Consider the following 20,537-nt stretch of genomic DNA (forward strand, 5'->3'; position numbering starts at 1 on the left):
TAAAGAAACATTATAATCTAAAAGTGAAAGAGTACCTAATAATTAATCTTCTTCTGTAATCTCTTCGAACGTTAGCAATCATCAGAGTGGGTTTTACTTTTGAGACCGCGGCTCTAAATAATTCGTTGTTATAGTCCGTTCGCTAAACTCAGACTCAACTGGCTAGTGATTTAAGCTAGTAATTTTGCCAATTTGATAAAATTGCCAAAAAAATAATTACTAAATAGTTAATAATTACTAAATATTTAGTAATTTTGCAAAGTTTGTCAAAATTGGCAAAAAACAAAACAGTTACGTACTAAAATCATTAGCCATTTGCGTCTGAGTTTAGCGAACCGACTATACATCCAAACCATTCCATAATGTTCTTCAGCCATATGTTACGACTACTTCCTATGGATCTTTTTCCCTGGTTTTTTCCTTGCATAATGACCTGGAGTTTTAGATATTTATCTCCTCTCATCACATGTCCCATATGTCTCAGTTTTCTTCTCTTAATTGTTAGAAGTACTTGTCTTTCCTTATGCATAAGTCTCGTTACCTCTACGTTGGTTATTCCATCTACCCATGAGATCTTTAGCACTCTTCGGTACATCCACATCTCGAATGTCTCCAGTCTCCTCACGTCAATAATTTTCTTCAGTGTCCACGCTTTTATCCCGTAGCGTTATACGGACAGCCATAGCACCTCCACTAATAATTAATGGAAGGACTATTAACAACATAAGATATGCAGATGACACCGTGATTATGGGAAGCTCTGCTGAACAATTCCAACAAATACACAAACATGTATTTGGGGGATCCATCGACTGAGAAGGTTCATAAATGCATGGGAATCTGGATTTCAGAAAATAATGATCAAACAACAGAAATAAGGCCAGGAAAGAAATAGCAAGAAATTCGTATGTAATAATGAAAACAATTATCTGCAATAAAGAGATTATTATATTAGAACTGAAAGTAGGAGCTGAGATGTTACTTGGTTTCGATACTAAAATATGTAGGTCTGGATCCCGCGTATGAAAAAAAAGTTGATTAATAGCAAGCTGAAAATTTGTTAATAGCTTAAGGGTGTCTAGTCGGATAAACTTTGATATATGGGAACACTGGAACAGGGGCAGTTTTAATTGTGGAACAGGTTAAAAATTTGGAACGGTCATAGCACGAAAACGGCACATGTATTTTGTCCGACAGAATAGACTTAAACTCTCCGAACAGAGGTTAAACTCTCATGCAAAAATCAGACTGCTATTTATCACCAAATGGGCGTTTTAATGAGTGGAACATGTAGATTATGCCAAATAACAGGAATTATGACAGGTGATAAATAGCAGTCTGATTTTTGCATGAGAGTTTAATCTCTGTTCGGAGAGTTTAAGTCTATTCTGTCGGACAAAATAAATTTGCCGTTTTCGTGCTGTGACTGTTCCAAATTTTTAACCTGTTCCACAATTAAAACTGCTCCTGTTCCAGTGTTCCCATATACCAAAGTTTATCCGACTAGACACCCTTAAGCTATTAACAAATTTTCAGCTTGCTATTAATCAACTTTTTTTTCATACGCGGGATCCAGACCTAATGGACTCAAAAGCTGGAGATTGAAGCAAGAACACATAAATAAGATACAGTAAAACCTGTCAATAACGGTCACTAAAAATGACAGAACTATTGGCCGATATAAAAAGGTGGCCACTAATACCAGGTTTTGTAGTCCACAAATTTTGGTTTGGGAAACTTTGAAACTGGCTGGCTAGTTCAGGTAGCTGGTTTTGACAGGTGGCCGTTAACACAGGTTTTACTGTATAGACATTTGAAATATGGTGGAAGGATGCTTAGAATAGCATGGATACAGTAGAAAAAAAAACACGAAAAATTGCCAAAGAATACGAAATAAAAAACATAATAAATATAAGACAATCTCATAGACATGTAATGAGGAGACAGCGATATGAAGTGCTAAGATTGATAATACAGGGAAAGATATAAGGAGGAAGGAGTATACGGAGTAGGAGAATATCATGGCTGAAACTTTTAAGGGACTGGTTTAAATGCAATTCCATAGAATTCTTCAGAACAACGGTAGATAGAGTAAAGATAATGATGATGATATCCAACTTGCGTTTGGGAGAGGGCACTTAAAAAAGAAAAATTATAATATTTAGGAAATCGCCTCGACTTAAGTAATAAAATAAAAATTATCTAGACTAGTTAAATAAAAACGCATAAAAAATAATTATCGAAAACCTCTTAAACAACAAATAAAAAAACTACACGAATGATTACTAATACGAGCATAAATAATTGTTGGAATGGAATGTTTGTTGTCATTTGCTTTGATTCTGTTACAAAAGAAGTTACTCATAACATGACACATTAATTACCTCAAATCACTGCTTTTTACGAATGTTTGTACAATAATTCTAAGTTTGCGTGTGAACTTTTATAAATTTTTCAAATACTGTACTGAATATTACTGTAGGTTTAGTTGTTTACATCATGATATGAATATACTATGATGATCCCGCTAATAACGGACAAAATAACGGAAAAGATGAAAAATATATTAAGTTGTGATATAAAAAGAGATGAAACTAGTAGAGGTGGAAAATTTAGCGATAAAAACCTATAAATTTACATTACATATATCGATTCTTTCCCACCTTTAGATGTATCAGACGAGTTTGGCAACTACCACTGTGACAGTGACAGTTTTAGTTGCTATACTCCTCTGATACGTCTAAAGGTGGGAAAGAATCAATATAATGTAAATTTATAGGTTTCGATCGGTAAATGTCCCACCTCCACAAATTTCATCTCTTTTTACCTCACAATATATTATGTTGTCCTTTGTCCATCTTTTGCGTTATTTTGCCGGCAATTAGCCCGCTCATCACTGTATGTATCTATAATACATTATTATTATTTTTCTTCTACCTTTTTACTAGGTAATTCTTCCTGTTTCTATTGGCTTGGTTTGTGTCTTTATGTTATATTGTCACTCCATTTTTCGTGGTAGGCCCATACTTCTTCTATACCTGAAGGCGATTTGTCTCTTGCTATCTTGACTACCCTATCGTCTGTCCTTCATTCTGCTTATATGATTGTTTCATTCTCTCTTCCTATTTAGTATCCAGTCACCTACGTTTTCACCTTGCTTATTGTTTTGATTTCGTCATTTCCTTTTCCATCCTTTATTGTGTTTCCCGTGAGTAGAACAAAAACTGGAACAGTGGAGACAGATATTTAGGAAAACAGTTTAAAACTTAGTAGGGCAAAAACAGTGTATTTAAAATGTTCATTTAAGGATGGAGTCACTCCATCATGGAGAAAATGATATCTTTGAATGATGAAAGCATTGTGAAAAGTAATAGTTTTAAGTACTAGTCCTGTCGCCAGTGGGGGTACAACGGCCTCCTTAATTCAGATGGACTTACCTAAGTTTTTTTTATGTATTTTGACCCGTAGAACACGAAACAGTCGATCCGGATGTCGATAAGATTGTTATTAACAAAGAACTTGAAGAATCACATAACAGCGATTTTTCGCAAAACAAAACATTGTTTTGTATTTTTGGGTCATTCTAAGCAAAAAATGTTTTAGAAGTTTTTTCGTAGGATGCATAGTTTTCGACCTAAACGCGGTTAAACTTTCAAAAAATCGAAAAATTGCAATTTTCGAAACCGAATAACTTTTGATTGAAAAATAAAATAGCAATTTTTATTGTTAAACAAAGCTATAAACACATAGTGATTGAATGATGTTTTCAATGCATTTCCCATTTGAAATCGAACGAGTAGGCGTGCATACACACAATTTCTACGTAGATTACGTACATGAAAACGCATGCATTGGGCACGGGAAACACTGTGTGTTTATGGCTTTGCTTAACAAATAAAAACTGATTATTAGCAATGCAAATAATCAAAACCGATAGAATTTGACTTGAACTTTCAAATGCAATAAGCAAAATTGCTATTTTATTTTTTAATCAAAAGTTATTCGGGTTCAAAAATTGCAATTTTTCGATTTTTTGAAAGTTCAACTGTGTTTATGTCGAAAACTATGCATCCTACGAAAAAACCTGTAAGACCATTTTTTGCTGAGAATCACCCAAAAAATACAAAAAAATGTTTTGTTTTGCGAAAAATCGCTGTTAGGTAAATCCTCAAGTTCTTTGTTTATAACAAACTTATCGACATCCGGATCAACTGTTACCCAAAAAATTCGTGTTTTACGGGTCAAAATACATAAAAAACTTGGGTAATAGTATAGTAGATTTGATCCAAAAGATGGCATAACCCAGACATCCAAAGTGAAAGTTATCCTTCAACACCAAATTGCTCTATATGATCCATACAATGTCCAGAAAAAAGTCACACCATTTTGAGCTTCGAGTTTGGGGGGGGGAGGGGGGAGAAATCGGTAAATTCGTAGTTTTTTAAGTTTTTCGTCAATATTTCTGAAACTATGCGGTTTAGCATGAACAACCTTCTATACAAAATTGTTCTACATTAAATTTGAAATAAAAAAGGCCCAATGCATAATCCTTCTAAAATAAATGGTTCCAAAGTTACGGAGGTTGTATAGTATAACTGGTCCAAAAAAAGGACTAACCCAAACATCCAAAGTAAAAGTTTTCCTTTAACACCAAATTGTTCTGTATGGTCCACATATTGTTAAGTAAAAAGTTACACCATTTTGAGCGTCCGGTTTGGGGGGTGATGGGGGAGAATTTGGTAAATTAGTAGTTTTTTTAAGTTTTTCGTCAATATTTCTAAAACTATGCTTTAGCGTAAACATTGTTATATACAAAAATGTTCTACATGAAATTTAAAATAAAAAAAATTTATACATAATTTTATAAAATCAACGGTTTCAGAGTTACGGGGGGTGAAAGTGGAGGTTTTCGATACTTTTTATATTCTTTGGGCAATTTATAGAAATTTTCTTTAACAGGATTTTGTTTTGTAAATAAAATTTGCTATTTCAGTGTCCGATGGTATGTTAGTGATAAGCCCTTGAAGAACCGTCAAGCTCACCACCCAAAATCATCATTAATTGCTCAAAAAATATAAAAAGTATCGAAAACCTCCACTTTTCATCCTCCGTAACTCTGGAACCGTTGATTTTACAACAATTATGTGTAGAACATTTTTTGTTTTAAATTTTATGTAGAACATTTTTGTATAGAGCATTGTTTACGCTAAAGCATAGTTTTAGAAATATTGACGAAAAACTTACAAAAACTACAAATTTACCGATTTCTCCCTCATTTCTTCCCCAAACCGGACGCTAAAAATGGTGTAACTTTTTACTGAAAAATATGTGGACCATATAGAACAATTTGGTGTTGAAGGAAAACTTTTACTTTGGAAGTCTGGGTTAGGCCTTTTTTTGGACCAATTATACTATACTACCTCCGTAACTTTGGAACCGTTCATTTTAGAAGAGTTATGCATCGGACCTTTTTTATTTAAAATTTAATGTAGAACAATTTTGTATAGAAGGTTGTTCATGCTAAACCGCATAGTTTTAGAAATATTGACGAAAAACGTAAAAACTACGAATTTACAGATTTCTCCTCCCTCTCTCCCCCAAACCCGACGCTCAAAATGGTGTGACTTTTTTCTGAACATTATGTGGACCATACAGAACAATTTGGTGTTGGACTATAACTTTCACTTTGGATGTCTGGGTTTGGGTCTAACTATACCATACTATAAGCATTGATTATAACAGTGCTTCCCGAACTGTGCGCCGCGGCGCCCTGGGGCGCCGTGGCTCGACTACAGGGGCGCCGCGAAAGTTTTCCTCCAATACTAGACATAATCACATAATTACCTTCAAGTATTAAACATTAAACTAAAGTTGTTATGACAACTTTTTAACTTTTAAAATATACCTATATATAAAAATGTTTCCCATGATAAACGAGTTCAGTTATTAGTAATTTTATTTGATGCCGACAATATATCCTCGATATTTTAAATTCCACGAAACAATTCTGTCACTACTGTATACTGACTTCGGACCGACAGGCCATAAATCACTGCCGGTCGGCAAATACAATCGTCTCTTTGCACGTGCACATTTTAAAACTATGAATTTTTACTTATCTAAATTTTAGTAAGTTGAATTTGTAGTTTCATACTGTTCGCATCGTTTCATTTATCAGTGTGAATATAAACAGGGTTGTTTCACCTACTTGTGTACAAAAGTTGCTGTAAAAATGGAAAAGTTTTTGAATTTAAATAAACAAGGTGGTTCTAAAAATAAAGTGGATGCACCACAAACTAGTGGTAGAGTCGTGAAGAAACGAAAATACCGTAAATATGATGACAGCTATTTGGATTTTGGCTTTACATCAACAAACGTCAATGATGAAGAGAGCCCACAATGTGTATTGTCCCTGAAACTTTTGGCTCCAGAATGCATGCTTCCAAGTAAGTTAAAACGCCACTTGGAGGCCAATCATCCAAACTTTGCTGACAAACCTCGTAGCTTTTTTACCAGGAAGTTAAATGATTTGAAGCAACAAAAAGGTAACTTTTCCAAGCATTTGTCGATACCTAAAATGCTTTGCTGGCATCATACAAGGTTGCGTATAAAGTTGCAAAGTGTAAAAAGTCCCACACAATCGCAGAACAATTAATTCTACCGGCTGCTGTAGATTTGGTAAACATTATGATCGGAGAATCTGCGGGAAAACTTCTTTCAGCGGTGCCTTTATCTAACAACACCATCAGTCGCAGAATTCAGCGTATGGCAAAGGATCTTAATGATCAAATAATTGAAAAAATAAAAGAAAGTTAATTTGCGTTACAGTTGGATGAGGCAACAGATTCTAGTAAAGATGCACACTTGATTTGTTACATAAGGTTCTTGGATGATAATACCATTGTGGAGAATCTTCTGTTTTGTAAAAAAATCACTGCAAGTACAAAGGCGCAAGACTTGTTCGAGATCCTGAATACATTTGTGGTTGAAAACAATTTGGAGTGGACAAAGTGCGTTGGTGTTTGCACCGATGGTGGTCGTTCAATGTCTGGCCGTTATGGAGGATTACAGGCGCTTGTTCGAAACAAAGCTCCGGATTCAGTATGGACCCATTGCATCATTCATAGAGAAGCGCTTGCATCAAAGAATCTGAGTCCTTCACTAAATTTGGTCTTAGAACGTGTGGTAACTGTGGTAAATTATATAAAAACTAGGCCGGTGAAAGCAAGGTTTTTCAAAAAAATGTGTGAGGATATGGGTGCAGAACACACGTCTCTGTTATACTACTGCCACTCACGATGGCTCTCTCGTGGTAATGTTTTGTCTCGTACGTTCCAATTACGGCAAGAAATGTACATTTTTCTTGAAGAAGAAAAACACCAGTATGCCAAGTACTTTGTAGAAACGGATTTTTTTATTCAACTAGCATACTTATGTGATATCTTTGAAAAGTTAAATGCGTTGAATCTCTCCCTGCAAGGCCGCAACACGCACATTTTAAAATTGGCGGAGAAGATTTCAGCTTTCAGAAAAATATTAGAAGTATGGAAGAGAAAAATTAATGATAATAATATCAATGATTGTTGTCCCTTGTTGCAGGAGTTTATTATCTCCAATGAGTTAATATCTCTTGCAATATTAAATCTATTTTTGCGGATCACTTATCAGAGCTTATCAAATGGTTCGAAAAATACTTTCAAGCTGATAATATCGACCAGTTTGCATGGATTCAAGATCCATTTAGAGCGGAAGCTCCTTCTGAATTTACTTCTTTAGAAGAAGAAAATCTCATTGATTTGGCTTGCGACAATACGTTGAAGACAAAGTTTGGCTGCACGGAACTAACTGATTTTTGGATATCAGTAAAAGATGAATATCCGCTGCTGAGTGGTAAAGCTCTGCGCATCTTAATTCCATTTACAACATCCTATTTGTGCGAAGCTGGTTTTTCGGCGGTCGCTGTAATAAAAAGTAAGTACAGTGCGAAAATTAACGTGGAACAAGAAATGAGGGTAGCTGTGTCCAGTTTGATTCCGAGATTTGAAAAGTTGTGTAATGAACAAGAACAAGCTCATTTATCCCATTAATTACTGTAATTATTTTTTCAATAAATTGTTTGTGAATTTAAAGTATGTTTCATTATTATTAAATTAACCTAACCATATCAACTGCAACAGAAACCGTATTAACTACAGTTAAAGTTAGACGTTAAATCAATATTTTGACTCAGGGCGCCGCGGAAAAATTCTAGTTTATTAAGTGCGCCGCGAACTAAAAAACTTTGGGAACCACTGGATTATAAACTTACTCATAGATAGCTCACCTCCTGGTAACCGAAAGACGTATCGGCAACTAGATGGCGCTACTCGAAAACCGTATCGAGATTTCTCAGTCGCTGTCTGACTTGCGAGTAGTTAACAGTGGCGTCAGAGCCGAACTTACCCTATAGGTGTATTACCTTCTATTAGCTGCGTATTGTGCTGTGATAAGTTAAAGCGGAATTTAAGACAACAACCACAAATTTAGAAACGTGTGCTGTTACATGTGCATGTTATTGGTTATATTTACTATAAGATTATAAAGAATTTGAATTGGATTAAATGCCATGAAGATTTGCAAGACACTAAAACTCTATTACAGAAATACGAATTAATTTCTATATACAAAATGCATTCTTGATAAAAACCTGCATATTTTAAAACTCAAAATGAAAGAATTAGATGTCCTCGGCTATTTATATTTTGGAAATTCCCTGTCATTTTATCAATATTATTCATTTAAACGTTGACAACTAGTGGTGTTTTGTCAAAGAAAAATATAATCCATTGTATTTGGTACACATCACTATCTGCTTTTAATAACCTCTTTGAAGTAATTCCATCAGAAAGGTCCTCAGAAATTGTTAAATGAAATAATAATAATAATATCGTAGGGCATTTTTGCCGGAGAGATCCTTTCGGATTGTTCCGGCGCCATTTACATCTTTAACCTGTTTCAAGTAACTATTGTCGATGTACATACACTAGCCCAGGGGGACCGACGGCTTAACGTGCTCTCCGAGGTACGGTGAAACGGCTCTTATCATTTTTAGAAATGAAAAATTGATTGTCGTTTGCAGGGCTTGAACCCGCGTGCTCTGGCGTATGATGCCAGTGATCATGCCGTTCACCGGCCGTATAGGTCTGGATCCCACATATGAAAAAAAAGTTGGATAATAGCAAGCTGAAAATTTGTTAATAGCTTAAGGGTGTCTAGTTGGGCAAACTTTGATATATGTGAACACTGGAACAAGGGAAGTTTTAATTGTGGGACAGGTTAAAAATTTGGAACGGTCAGACCACGAAAACGGCACATGTATTTTGTCCGACAGAACAGACTTAAACTCTCCGAACAGAGATTAAACTCTCATGCAAAAATCAGATTGCTATTTATCACCAAATGGGCGTTTTAATGAGTGGAACATGTAGAATTTGTCAAATGACAGGAATTATGACAGGTGATAAATAGCAGTCTCATTTTTGCATGAGAGTTTAATCTCTGATCGGAGAGTTTAAGTCTGTTCTGTCGGACAAAATAAATGTGCCGTTTTCGTTGTCTGACCGTTCCAAATTTTTAACCTGTTCCACAATTAAAACTGCCCCTGTTCCAGTGTTCTCATATATCAAAGTTTAACCGACTAGACACCCTTAAGTTATTAACAAATTTTCAGCTTGCTATTAATCAACTTTTTTTTCATACGCGGGATCCAGACCTAGTAGCTCTGTTCTGTTAAATGTAAAAAGTAAGCGATCGAACAGTAGATCCTATCGATTTCATTTCACCTCTATACTATTTCTTATTTTGTACAGAATATAATTGACTTCTATTTTACCATTTCTAGACAAATTGTCAATTTTTTGTAATACAATGTTAGGTACTCTCAGAAAAAATATATAGCTAATTTTTATTTCCGGTAAATTAAAAATGCAGGTATTTGAGTACCTCTAATATACCTAGTACATATTCTAGTATTATTGTTTAGTTTTATAACATAACTGAACTTTTTTCTGAACGATGACGTTACTTTTATGTGACATTTCGAGCCATTACAAAATATGTAGGAGTAATTATTCCATTTACTCACGGGTTTTGCCCCTAATTTATATACGTTCAAAATAAGTCCGGTATTAAAATGAGTAATGCTAAGCAACTTTTGTTCTATAGAGGTTTTTCCACTAAGTCAAGAATTTTCGAATAATTTGCAAGTGAACATATTCATTTTTCAACAACAAAAAAACACCTTTTTACACGGTTTTTCGCAAATAACTCAAAATGTAGGTAAGTATTTGATCGAAAAATTAAATATTGTTAACAAAAATATACCTATCTTATAAAAAAAGTGCAGAATGGTATGAAGTTATATATAATAAACGTATGAAGTTTGTAGACCCAGTAGAAACAGAGTTGTAGTTCAGGAAGAGTGGGTTCTAATTCGTCAAATTCCAAATCGAATATTTAAACGTGGAATAATTAAAAAATTAAGCACTTTTGGAGAAAAGTCGGTATCTTTTTAAAATGTTTAAAAAAAGCTTTATTTTTGTTTCTTTTTTAAGTTACTAGCATCAAAAGTAAGTAAGTTACGCTCAGAATAAAATGATTCTTTTTTTTTTTGTAAAAAAAGATCGTAAAAATCACCCTTTAATTAGCGTCTAAAATTAAATTAATCGTCACCGCTTGATAAATTACTTTACGTATGTAGTGTTTCTATGATCTGTAAGTTTTGGAAAAATTTTAACAGCCATATTTTAACCTATTTTTGTCTTAAAAAAAACAAAAAATATAAAATATTCAGAAAAGCAAAACCCCCTTTATAGTCTAAAAAATGCTTTTTTCAGAATTTCAAAAAATTGTTTTTTACTTTAAAACCAATTTTTTCAAAAATAGGCGCTTTGATTAGATGGAACTTACAGACAATATAAAAAATAAACAAGTTAAGTAAATTGTAAGGCCGTTTCGATTCATTTAATTTCGGATGCTAATTAGGGAATGATTTTCACGACTTCTGTACCAAAAATAAAAATAGGGGCCAAATTTATTTTGACCATATCTTGCTTACTTCGATGCTAGAAACTTAAACAAAAATAAAGATAAACTTTTTTTTAAACACTAAAAAAAGTTGTAGTTTTTCCCGAAAAGTTCTTAATTTTTTGGTTATTTCACGTTGAAATATTCGATTTGGAATTTGACGAATAAGGACCCACTTTTCAATACCTACTACTCTGTTTCTGCTGGATCTACAGACTTCATACTTATACCACTTTTTTACTTTTTTAAAAACTATAGGTATTTCTGCTACATATACCTTTTTTTTTCGATTAAATACTTACTTATTGAGTAATTTGCGAAAATCATATTTACCCGAAAATAACTCGAAAAGTATTGACTTATTGAAAAAACTCTATGGACCAAAAGTTGTTAGTAGGTATTAATCAGTTTATCCAATTCTGGACTTATCTTGAACGTATATTTTTTCACTCCCGAGAAGGAGTGATACTTAACCCCAGTGCAAAAGCACACAGTGGCACAATATCACTTTTTTCTTTGATATTTTAGCTATGTGTATACCAAATTTCATGTCAATAAAATGGATTCTTTAAAATTCGGAGGTTTTGCAATATTTTACCTTGAGTGAATGGGTTAGATCTGGAAAGAAATTCTGTATATCAACTTCAAATATTTTATTTCGCATTAGTTCTGAAAATTAATTTCTTTTACAAATTGCAAAAAATTATTTACATGTGAATTATCACTGCTAATTTTATTATGTATTTTCTATTTTGTTGTTTTTTTGTAGTGTATTAATAATTAAATCATTTTTAGGAAACCTCTTCACTATTTTTATTAATCAATATTTAGCGTTTTATCTTATAATATATTAATCAATATTATAAAACAATATTTTATAATATTGTTATATATGAAAGCATAATGAGAAGTAAATAAACATTATTATCCAGATTTAGCCATACGGCTCACACTCCCTCTAAGGGGGAAATTGACTCATCCCAGATACCTACGGTATCAAAAGGATTGAGCTCTGGTGGGACTCTTTCCGTGTTATCGAGCCCTAGGTGACTTGGTATGCTGGAGTTTCTCCCAGAAATTTTCGTACGCATCTGGCCGTCGCGAGTAGTACAGCTTTCTGCATGGTCTTATAAAGGTGTTCATTTAGACCCAGCTTTTTTATGCTTTCGAGGAGGGTCTTCGGAATGACTCCAGTAGTAGACATAATAATCGGTATCGTCTGGGTACTTTGCATTCTCCATTGCCTTCGTATTTGAATTTCCAGATCTCTGTACTTGGCGATTTTTTCATTAAATTTACTACGTAGATTATTGTTATTAGGTATCGCCACATCAATTAGTGTTGTTTGTCTTGTTAATTTATTAACTAGTACGAGATCTGGTCTATTATGTGCCACTGTTTGGTCTGTGAGCACAGTGCGGTCCCAGTATAGCTTGTAGTTGCCATCCTCAAGCATACTCTCGGGGGCGTATTGATAATACGGGAGATGGTCCGTTTGGAGAAGTCCCAGCTTGATAGCTATCTCTTGATGAAGTATTTTTCCAACTGCGTCATGCCGTTCCTTGTATTCAGTTGCAGCAAATGCCTGGCAGCCCCCTGTAAGATGTTGGATGGTTTCTTGGGCTTGACATCCATATCGGCATCTGTCGTTTTGAACCTGAGGGTCTTTGATGATATATTTCAGGTAATTTCTGGTTGGTATAACCTGATCCTGAATGGCCAGTAATGAACCCTCCGTTTCAGGGAACATCTTTCCTGCTGTCAACCAATAGTTCGACGCTGTATTGTCGACATAGTCTTGGCTGACCTCATTTGGATGTCGCCCGTGCAGAGGTTTACCCATCCAGGCGCGCATTTTTTCGTCTTTAGTGAGGTGGTTTATGCGCATTTCTGGTTCCCTCAGTTTGATCGGTGTTGTGTCATCTACTGCGCAGATAGCGCGATGTAGAGTAGATGTCTCAGCTTGCATCTGAAAATAAGATCTTAAATTAGAAATTTGTTTATCTAATTGCTCACCTATATCCATAAGTCCTCTTCCTCCTAGATTCCGTGGTAATGTCGTTCTTTCTACTGCACTTTTAGGATGGTGTTTTTGTGCCTTTGTGAGGTGTGTTCGTACTTTTCGCTGAAGATTTTCTATATCTGTTTTTGTCCACTTAACAATACCAAATGAATAGCTGAGCGCGGACCAAGCGTAGGTGTTTAGTGCCTTAAACAAATTTTTACTGTTAAGCTGTGAACGAAGCAGCTGTTTTACCCTTCGTATAAACTCAGTAGTTATCTCTGTTTTCATTTGCTTATGGTCAATTTTCCGCGCCTGCTTTACTCCAAGATATTTGTATATATCGTTTTCACCCATGGCCTCGATGTTCTGGCCATTTTGCATATCGAATCCACCGGGCTGTATCTTTCCTCTGACTATATTTAAAACGCGGCACTTGTCTAGTCCAAAGTGCATATTAATATCATTAGAGAATGTTTCTACTGTTTTTAGCATTTCTTCTAGATTGTCTCGAGTAGAAGCCATTAATTTCAAATCATCCATATACAACAGATGATTAAGCTTCGCTACTACAGTATTGTTGTTTTTAATGCTAAAACCTGAGTCAGTGGAATTTAATAGCTGTGATAGAGGGTTCATAGCCAAACAGAACCACAATGGACTCAGCGAGTCTCCTTGAAACAGGCCCCGGTTGATTGCGATATTTTCCGTTTCGATATTGTTTTCACCAGGTATTTGGAGGTGAATTTTAGTCTTCCAACTTGTCATTATATGCCTTAAAAAAGTCACTATGTTATCATCGACTTTGTATATTCTCAATATATCTATAAGCCATTCATGCGGCACTGAATCAAAGGCCTTTTTATAGTCAATAAAGGCAGTAAAGAGGTTCCTTTTTTTGGTGAATGCCTGGTTAGAAATGACTGAGTCGATGATCAGTTGTTCTTTGCAACCCATAGAACCCTTAGCGCATCCTTTCTGTTGAGGCTCTATGATATTGTTTAGAGCACAGTGTTGGTAGATACGCCGGGTTATACAGGATGTGACCAATTTATACAAAGTTGGAAGACAAGTAATTGGGCGGTACTTGGCTGGATCTTGGGTGTTATTTTGATCCTTCGGTATTAAATAAGTGGTTCCCTGAGTTAGAAATGATGGTATTTCCTGCGGGTTAGAAATAACATGATTAATTAATGTTGACAAGCACTCATGAATACTCCAAAACTTCTTAAGCCAGAAGTTCTGAACTCCGTCTGGTCCAGGAGATTTCCAGTTATGAAGCTCTTTGATGATATTTGAGACCTCATCGGTAGTGAATGGTTCGTAGTTAGCTGTGACATAGTGGTGACAGTTCTGCGTCGTATCTTCTATCCAGCCAGCATTGTGGTTAAGAGCAGCTGGTGTGGAAAGTTGATTTCCCCAAAACTCATGAATCTCTTCTTGGCTTGGGTAAGACTTGTCGACACTTTCTACGGTGGAATTGAGTTTTCGGTAGAACGCCTTCTCGGAGTTCTCAAAAAGTGCATTGTCACATTTTCGGTTGTTACTAACTTTATACCTTCTTAATCGACCTGAATAGACGGAGAGTTTTTGTTTTAATGTATCCAGACACTGTTGGGCAGTGTTATTTTCCGGATCGTATCTCGAGTGTCTTGCAGTGCTCCGCATTATTTCTTCAGCTCTCTTAATGACTTTTCTACTTGTTACACCTCTTATATATTCTGTTACTTGACCAATATCCCTACGCAGTAATTCAATTTTTCCTAGAAGTCTTTTTTCCCAAGGTGCAGTCCTGTTACAAGTCCTTCCGTTATTAGTACCCCGTCTTGTTCTGATCTTAACGCCCATTACATTAGCAATTGCTGTTGCTGCACAGTAGATTAGCATATGCAGATATTCCAATGAGTGGGCTTCTACGACATAGTTGGGTAGGACTTCAGTGTTCACAATTTGTAACAGCGCACCTAGTTTCTTACAAGAGTTTATTCGTGATAGCGGTGGCCTGCTAAGTGGATTTGTTCCATTAAACTCTTGTACAGCACGAGCCATTTCGTTTGCTAGACTATCGCGCAACTCGTTGTTTTCCTGCTCTGTATTGTCAGGTTGAGTTTCTGCTATAGGAATCTCAGGAATCTGCTCATCAAGAACTGCATCAGGGACTTGATCTATAACTAGCTCTTGGTTATTAATCTCCCGTTCGACTTCGCTTTTGATCGTATTGCGTCTAGTCTCTGGGATAAGGTTGTTTCTTATGATTACCCGGTATTGATCTGATACTCTTTGCTCCGATACTTGAATATCTGGGTACTCCCTGCAAAATTCGGCATACAGCTGTTGTCTGTAGCCGATCGTTTCTTGACCGAGGTTTGTCACCTTATAATAGGAGCGCAAAATGCTTTCGTTAATGGACACAGTCCATTTCATGCGCTGCCTCGGTCGTCCCGCTTGAGTGAGCGCCGGCTGATGTTCCAGCGCAGCACCTTCAGCAAGTGGAGCTCTTGCTGTTGTTTGGCTCGCTTGTGGTTGTTGTTGTTGTTGGGCTGTAGCTGTTTGTGTGACAGGGGCCCGCCTCCTCAACACCCTGCCACCGACGTCCCGCATGCTGTCACGTCCAGCGCCGGCTCCAGACGTGCCCTGGCGATCCCCAGGCAGCGATCCTAAACATAAACCATAATTCTCCATATTAATGGGTGTGCATTTTATACCTACTGCCAGGTGTCAGTTTTTGTTCCACGGCAAGTATCCCTGCTACTCTCTGGGTATTGGCGCTACAAATACCCAGAAAGTATCCCCCATTCGCAGGGGGCCGAGCCTGATAGAAGAACTGACAAAAAACTCCCACAGGACACATTATTATTATTATTATTATTATTATTATTATTATCTGAAGTAAAATAGGAATTCCAAAATAGAGATTACAAGCTCGTTAAAATTATTTGTGAAAATGCTGAATACTACCCTTATATCGTTGTCTATTACGCCAGCCAAGCAACTCAAATTTATTTTTCAATCTTGGCAAAAATTTCAATAAATGTCGCCACGGTCCAGTCAGGTAGTACTTAGACTTGAGGGGCAAAGAGGTGTAAGTGGGCGGAGTTTAACACTGAATTCGGTTTTACCTTAAGGTGAGGTATCTATGTGTTTATTAATCAATGCTATAAGTCCATCTGAATTAAGGAGGCCGTTGTACCCTCCCTGGCGACAGGATTATACCTAGAATCAGTAGTGTAGAGTAATGGGAAAAGGGATGGTAATACATGCAGTAGAATTATAGGTTGGATGGATGAAGTAGAAGAACCGAGTGGTGTGTTGTGTGATCGAAAAATGCCCATTAAACTGAAGGAAAAATTCTATAAAACAGTCATTAGATGAGGGGTGGGAAGAGTTGCCCAAAACGGAATGGCTACAGTTCTTTAACACGAAGCTCATGAACTATTTTACTGTTTTTAACCAGCAACTTTCCCATTGAATCGTTTTTAGCTATAGTTATTGTTCCTAGCTATAGTTATTGTTTCACAGATTGATAATAACACAACAAATGTAATAATTTTAATAAAAATTGCAACTTGCGTCATTGTCTCCTCTTCTTCTGAACTGCTGTCTCTTTGTTTCTTTCTTTTCTTTACTTTGGTTTGTGTCACACATTTATTATTTTTATCTTTTTTTTGGTATTTCCTTCTTCACAGCAGAATTAGATGAAAATGCGAAGAAGATCTCGAAGATACCCAATTTGGTTTTAGAAATGCTATGAGAACCAGGGAGTTACTTTTTGCGCTAAATATCCTATTGCAAAAATACTTGATAAAAAAGATTTATTTGCATGCTTCTTTAAATCATATACAGTCGAACCCGCTTATTAGAATACCTCTTATAGGAATATCCCGCTTTAAGGAATAGAAATTTGAGCCCCAAAACGTTTCTACTAGCCACCAATGATCGGTTATTAGAATATCCCGGTTATAGGAATACTTTTGCTTGGCACGAATGCTATTCCAATATGCGGGTTCGACTGTACTACAGGGAATCTTTTTCCACTTTCAATCTTCTACTTATCTCTTCATAATATGATAACCTGTCTCTTCTGGTCAGGTCAGACCATCTTTTCCAATATTCCATTTCGGTCTCCCGAATGCTCCTTTGGTTTTGTTTTCTAATATTAATTTACATTAATACTGGTATTGGGATACAGCTTCTTCAATAGCAAAGTACATTTTGAAAATACCTGAAAATCTTAAATTCCTTTTAAAACCTGGCCTATTTTTTATGTTTCGTCCTTTGCTGAAGATATATCAAAGAACATGTGTTCTGACTTTGGCCCAAATAAGAATGAATTCACCGCGCTGCATACAAAGAAACGTAATTGACTTGGAAATGCCGCCCGCATAATAATTATCATTGTTTACCATATTTATTCCAATAACTAAACAAACGAATCTAGTGGGGATTTGCTGGTATATAATGCAACCAACAGGCATCCTATTGATAGACAGGAGATATTAGCAAAAATAAAAAAAGCGTTTTTCGTGACACTTTTGATACAGATATCTAACAGCTGCTTTTGATAAATTTGGTGATAACAATATGTAAAGATATGCAAAACATGCAAAAGATATAATAAACAAAATATGCAAAAGATTAAACCTCATTTTTTACTTAAAAACAATATACCGGGTGGACCAAAAGTCAGTTAACCGTTTTGTATATTAATAAAAGCAAAAATAACTGAAGTAAAATAGTTATTTATAAAACAGTTCGTGAAGTATGCTTTTTGCGAACGCACGCGATGTTTAGAGAAAGAGCGACACCGGCGCGAGTGCTATACATCGCGTAAGTTTGCAAAAATTACTTCACGCACAGTTTCATACAATATTTTATCTACGATAAACAAATAAAAAAAACCTTAACTGTTCGTCACTGGAATTCATTTCTATTCTACAGTTTTTAGAACTTTGACATTTAAAAATTCTAACTTCTTTCAAATTACAAAACTGTCAAAACGTTTGTTGTAATTTATTGCTCACATGGCATCACCATGACAACGCGAAAGTTAAGGATATTTGATTATATGAAAGTGTGCCAAAAAACAGTGCCAAAAAGTAAATCCCATTTAAAATACATTGTTACTTCACGCACACTTTAAATCCTTCACGCACTGCTATCTATAATCACAGTTTTCACGAACTAAAAACTTATACATAATATGAGATAGAGTAGATAAAAAACGTTTATTGTTTATTGTAAATAAGTGGGTACAAAGAAGTGCATGCTTTACATTTCATGTTCAAAATGTAAACCACCTTCATCAATACATTTTTGGCAACGCTTATACACAGTGAAAAAAGTCTTTCTACAGACTTCCAAGTTCGCACGAAGAACTTCAAATTGGCTAAAACTTTATCTTTAAGTACTCCCGACAAAGCAAAATCACAGGGCGTCAAATCTGGCGAACGCGCGGGCCATTCAATTGTGTCTCTTCTCCCTATCCAATCACCATCTTGCGGTGCACCATCTTGCTTAAATTATCGAATACCTTGTAACTGTGGATTATTTTCAAGGCCCTTCACAGAGCACCCAGTGGTTCCAAATGCCGAAAACGTGGTCATGAACCTTTAAAAGCGTATATTGTTTATACATTTTGGAATTACTTTCGTTCTCAAGGGTTTTTGGCATCGCTGATTACGAATCTGACATTATTTTTTCTGAAAAACAAAATGGCGGATCCAACATGGAGGAAAGAAATTGAAAATATCAATGAAAAAGGAAAATTTTTTGTCAAATTTGGTAGGTTAAGGTCGCTGATTACAAATCTAACTTTACTTTTTTTAAACACAATGGCGGATCCAATATGGACGAAAGAAATTCGAAAATTTTATTTTAGCCGCATTTTTGTTTAAAATTTTATATTATAAGGGACTTTTGAATTTGCTAATTACAAATACATTTTCTTTAGGAAATACAATATTTAGAACCTATTACTTATGTACAACCGCCCATACATACTCAACAATGGCCAGAATCAGGTAATATGCGTCATTAGAGATGCATCAAGTCAAACTAGTTTGATTTTACTCAACAAACTTGACTTGACTTGAAAATCAAACTTTTTGTATAAAAAAGTTTGACTTGACTTGATTTCGATATCTTTAGGTTTGACTTGAATTCAAACATCTTCAAACTGTTTGAAAAGTTTGAATATTACTATTACGCAACGTGTTTATTTTCAATTTTAAATGAGACCGCCTACGCCTTTATTTGTTCAGTGGCGGATCAACGGGGGGTGGGTGGAGGGGTAGGGGAAATTCACCCCCCCCCCCTCCCAACAAAATTATTAAGAAAGCTAATGCATATTTATACATTAATTTTTTTTAAATTTAAATCCAACATTTGTAGCCTGTATCCGAAAAAAATTTAAATTGTAGATATAAAACCATATAGACCTGGATCCCGCGTACAAAAAAAAAGTTGATTAATAGCAAGCTGAAAATTTGTTAATAGCTTAATGGTGTCTAGTCAAACTTTGATGTATGGGAACACTGGAACAGAAGAAGTTTTAATTGTGGAAAAGGTTAAAAATTTGGAACGTCAGACTACGTAAACGTTCCATGTATTTTGTCGGACAGAACTAATTGATTTGTTACCATTTCATTAAACTCTCATGCAAAAATCAGACTGGTGTTTATCACCAACTGGGCATTTTAATGAGTGGAACACGAAGAACATGTTAAATGACAGGAATCATGTTGGTTAGTAATAGCAGTCTGATTTTTGCATGAGAGTTTAATGAAAGGGTAACAAATCAATTGGATGTTCTGTCCGACAAAATACATGGGACGTTTTCGTAATCTGACGTTCCAAATTTTTAACTGTTCCACAATTAAAACTTCCCCTGTTCCAGTGTTCCCGTACATCAAAGTTTGTCCGACTAGACACCGTTAAGCTATTAACAAATTTTCAGCTTGCTATTAATCAACTTTTTTTGGTACGCGGGATGCAGGTCTAATAACCCTATTATATGGTTATTATATGGTTAGTTTTGAATTTTAAAGCAATACCAAGGAATATACAACAATACTAACTTTTATATTGTGGTACATATTTTCGAGTGAACTAGCAGCTTGGTACCACATGTTTTTTCGAACTGGCCTTAAGATAAATAAATGCCTTTTTTAATAAAAGAAAGTCATAAAAATTCTTAATCATTTTATTTTCAGCTGTCCATTGAAAAACCAAATATATAATAGTCTTATTTTATTGTAACCCTTAATTAAGGACATAGGCGTAACATGTCGCTTATCAAAATGTTCAATGTGTTTTAAATGTATTAATTTTTTCAAATCCTGAGAAAACTAATAAGAATTTAAAAAAAAATTTAAACCCAGCATGAAAGAATACATTATTTCTAAGGGACGAACGTGCCTGAAAACTTCTATAATGTTTATTTTAATAAGTTGCGGGGGTGAACATAAAAAGG

The 20,537-nt window shown here is 35.3% G+C and overlaps 1 protein-coding gene across 1 annotated transcript in view; it reads right to left on the reverse strand.

Moving 5' to 3' along the window:
- The window catches only part of LOC114326594 (uncharacterized), a 363,687-nt gene that overhangs the window by 121,863 nt on the left and 221,287 nt on the right, over nucleotides 1-20,537 (reverse strand). The gene's annotated exons all lie outside the window — the stretch shown is intronic.

Source organism: Diabrotica virgifera, chromosome 3, assembly GCF_917563875.1.
Source record: "Diabrotica virgifera virgifera chromosome 3, PGI_DIABVI_V3a".
Classification (NCBI taxonomy): Eukaryota; Metazoa; Arthropoda; class Insecta; order Coleoptera; family Chrysomelidae; genus Diabrotica; species Diabrotica virgifera.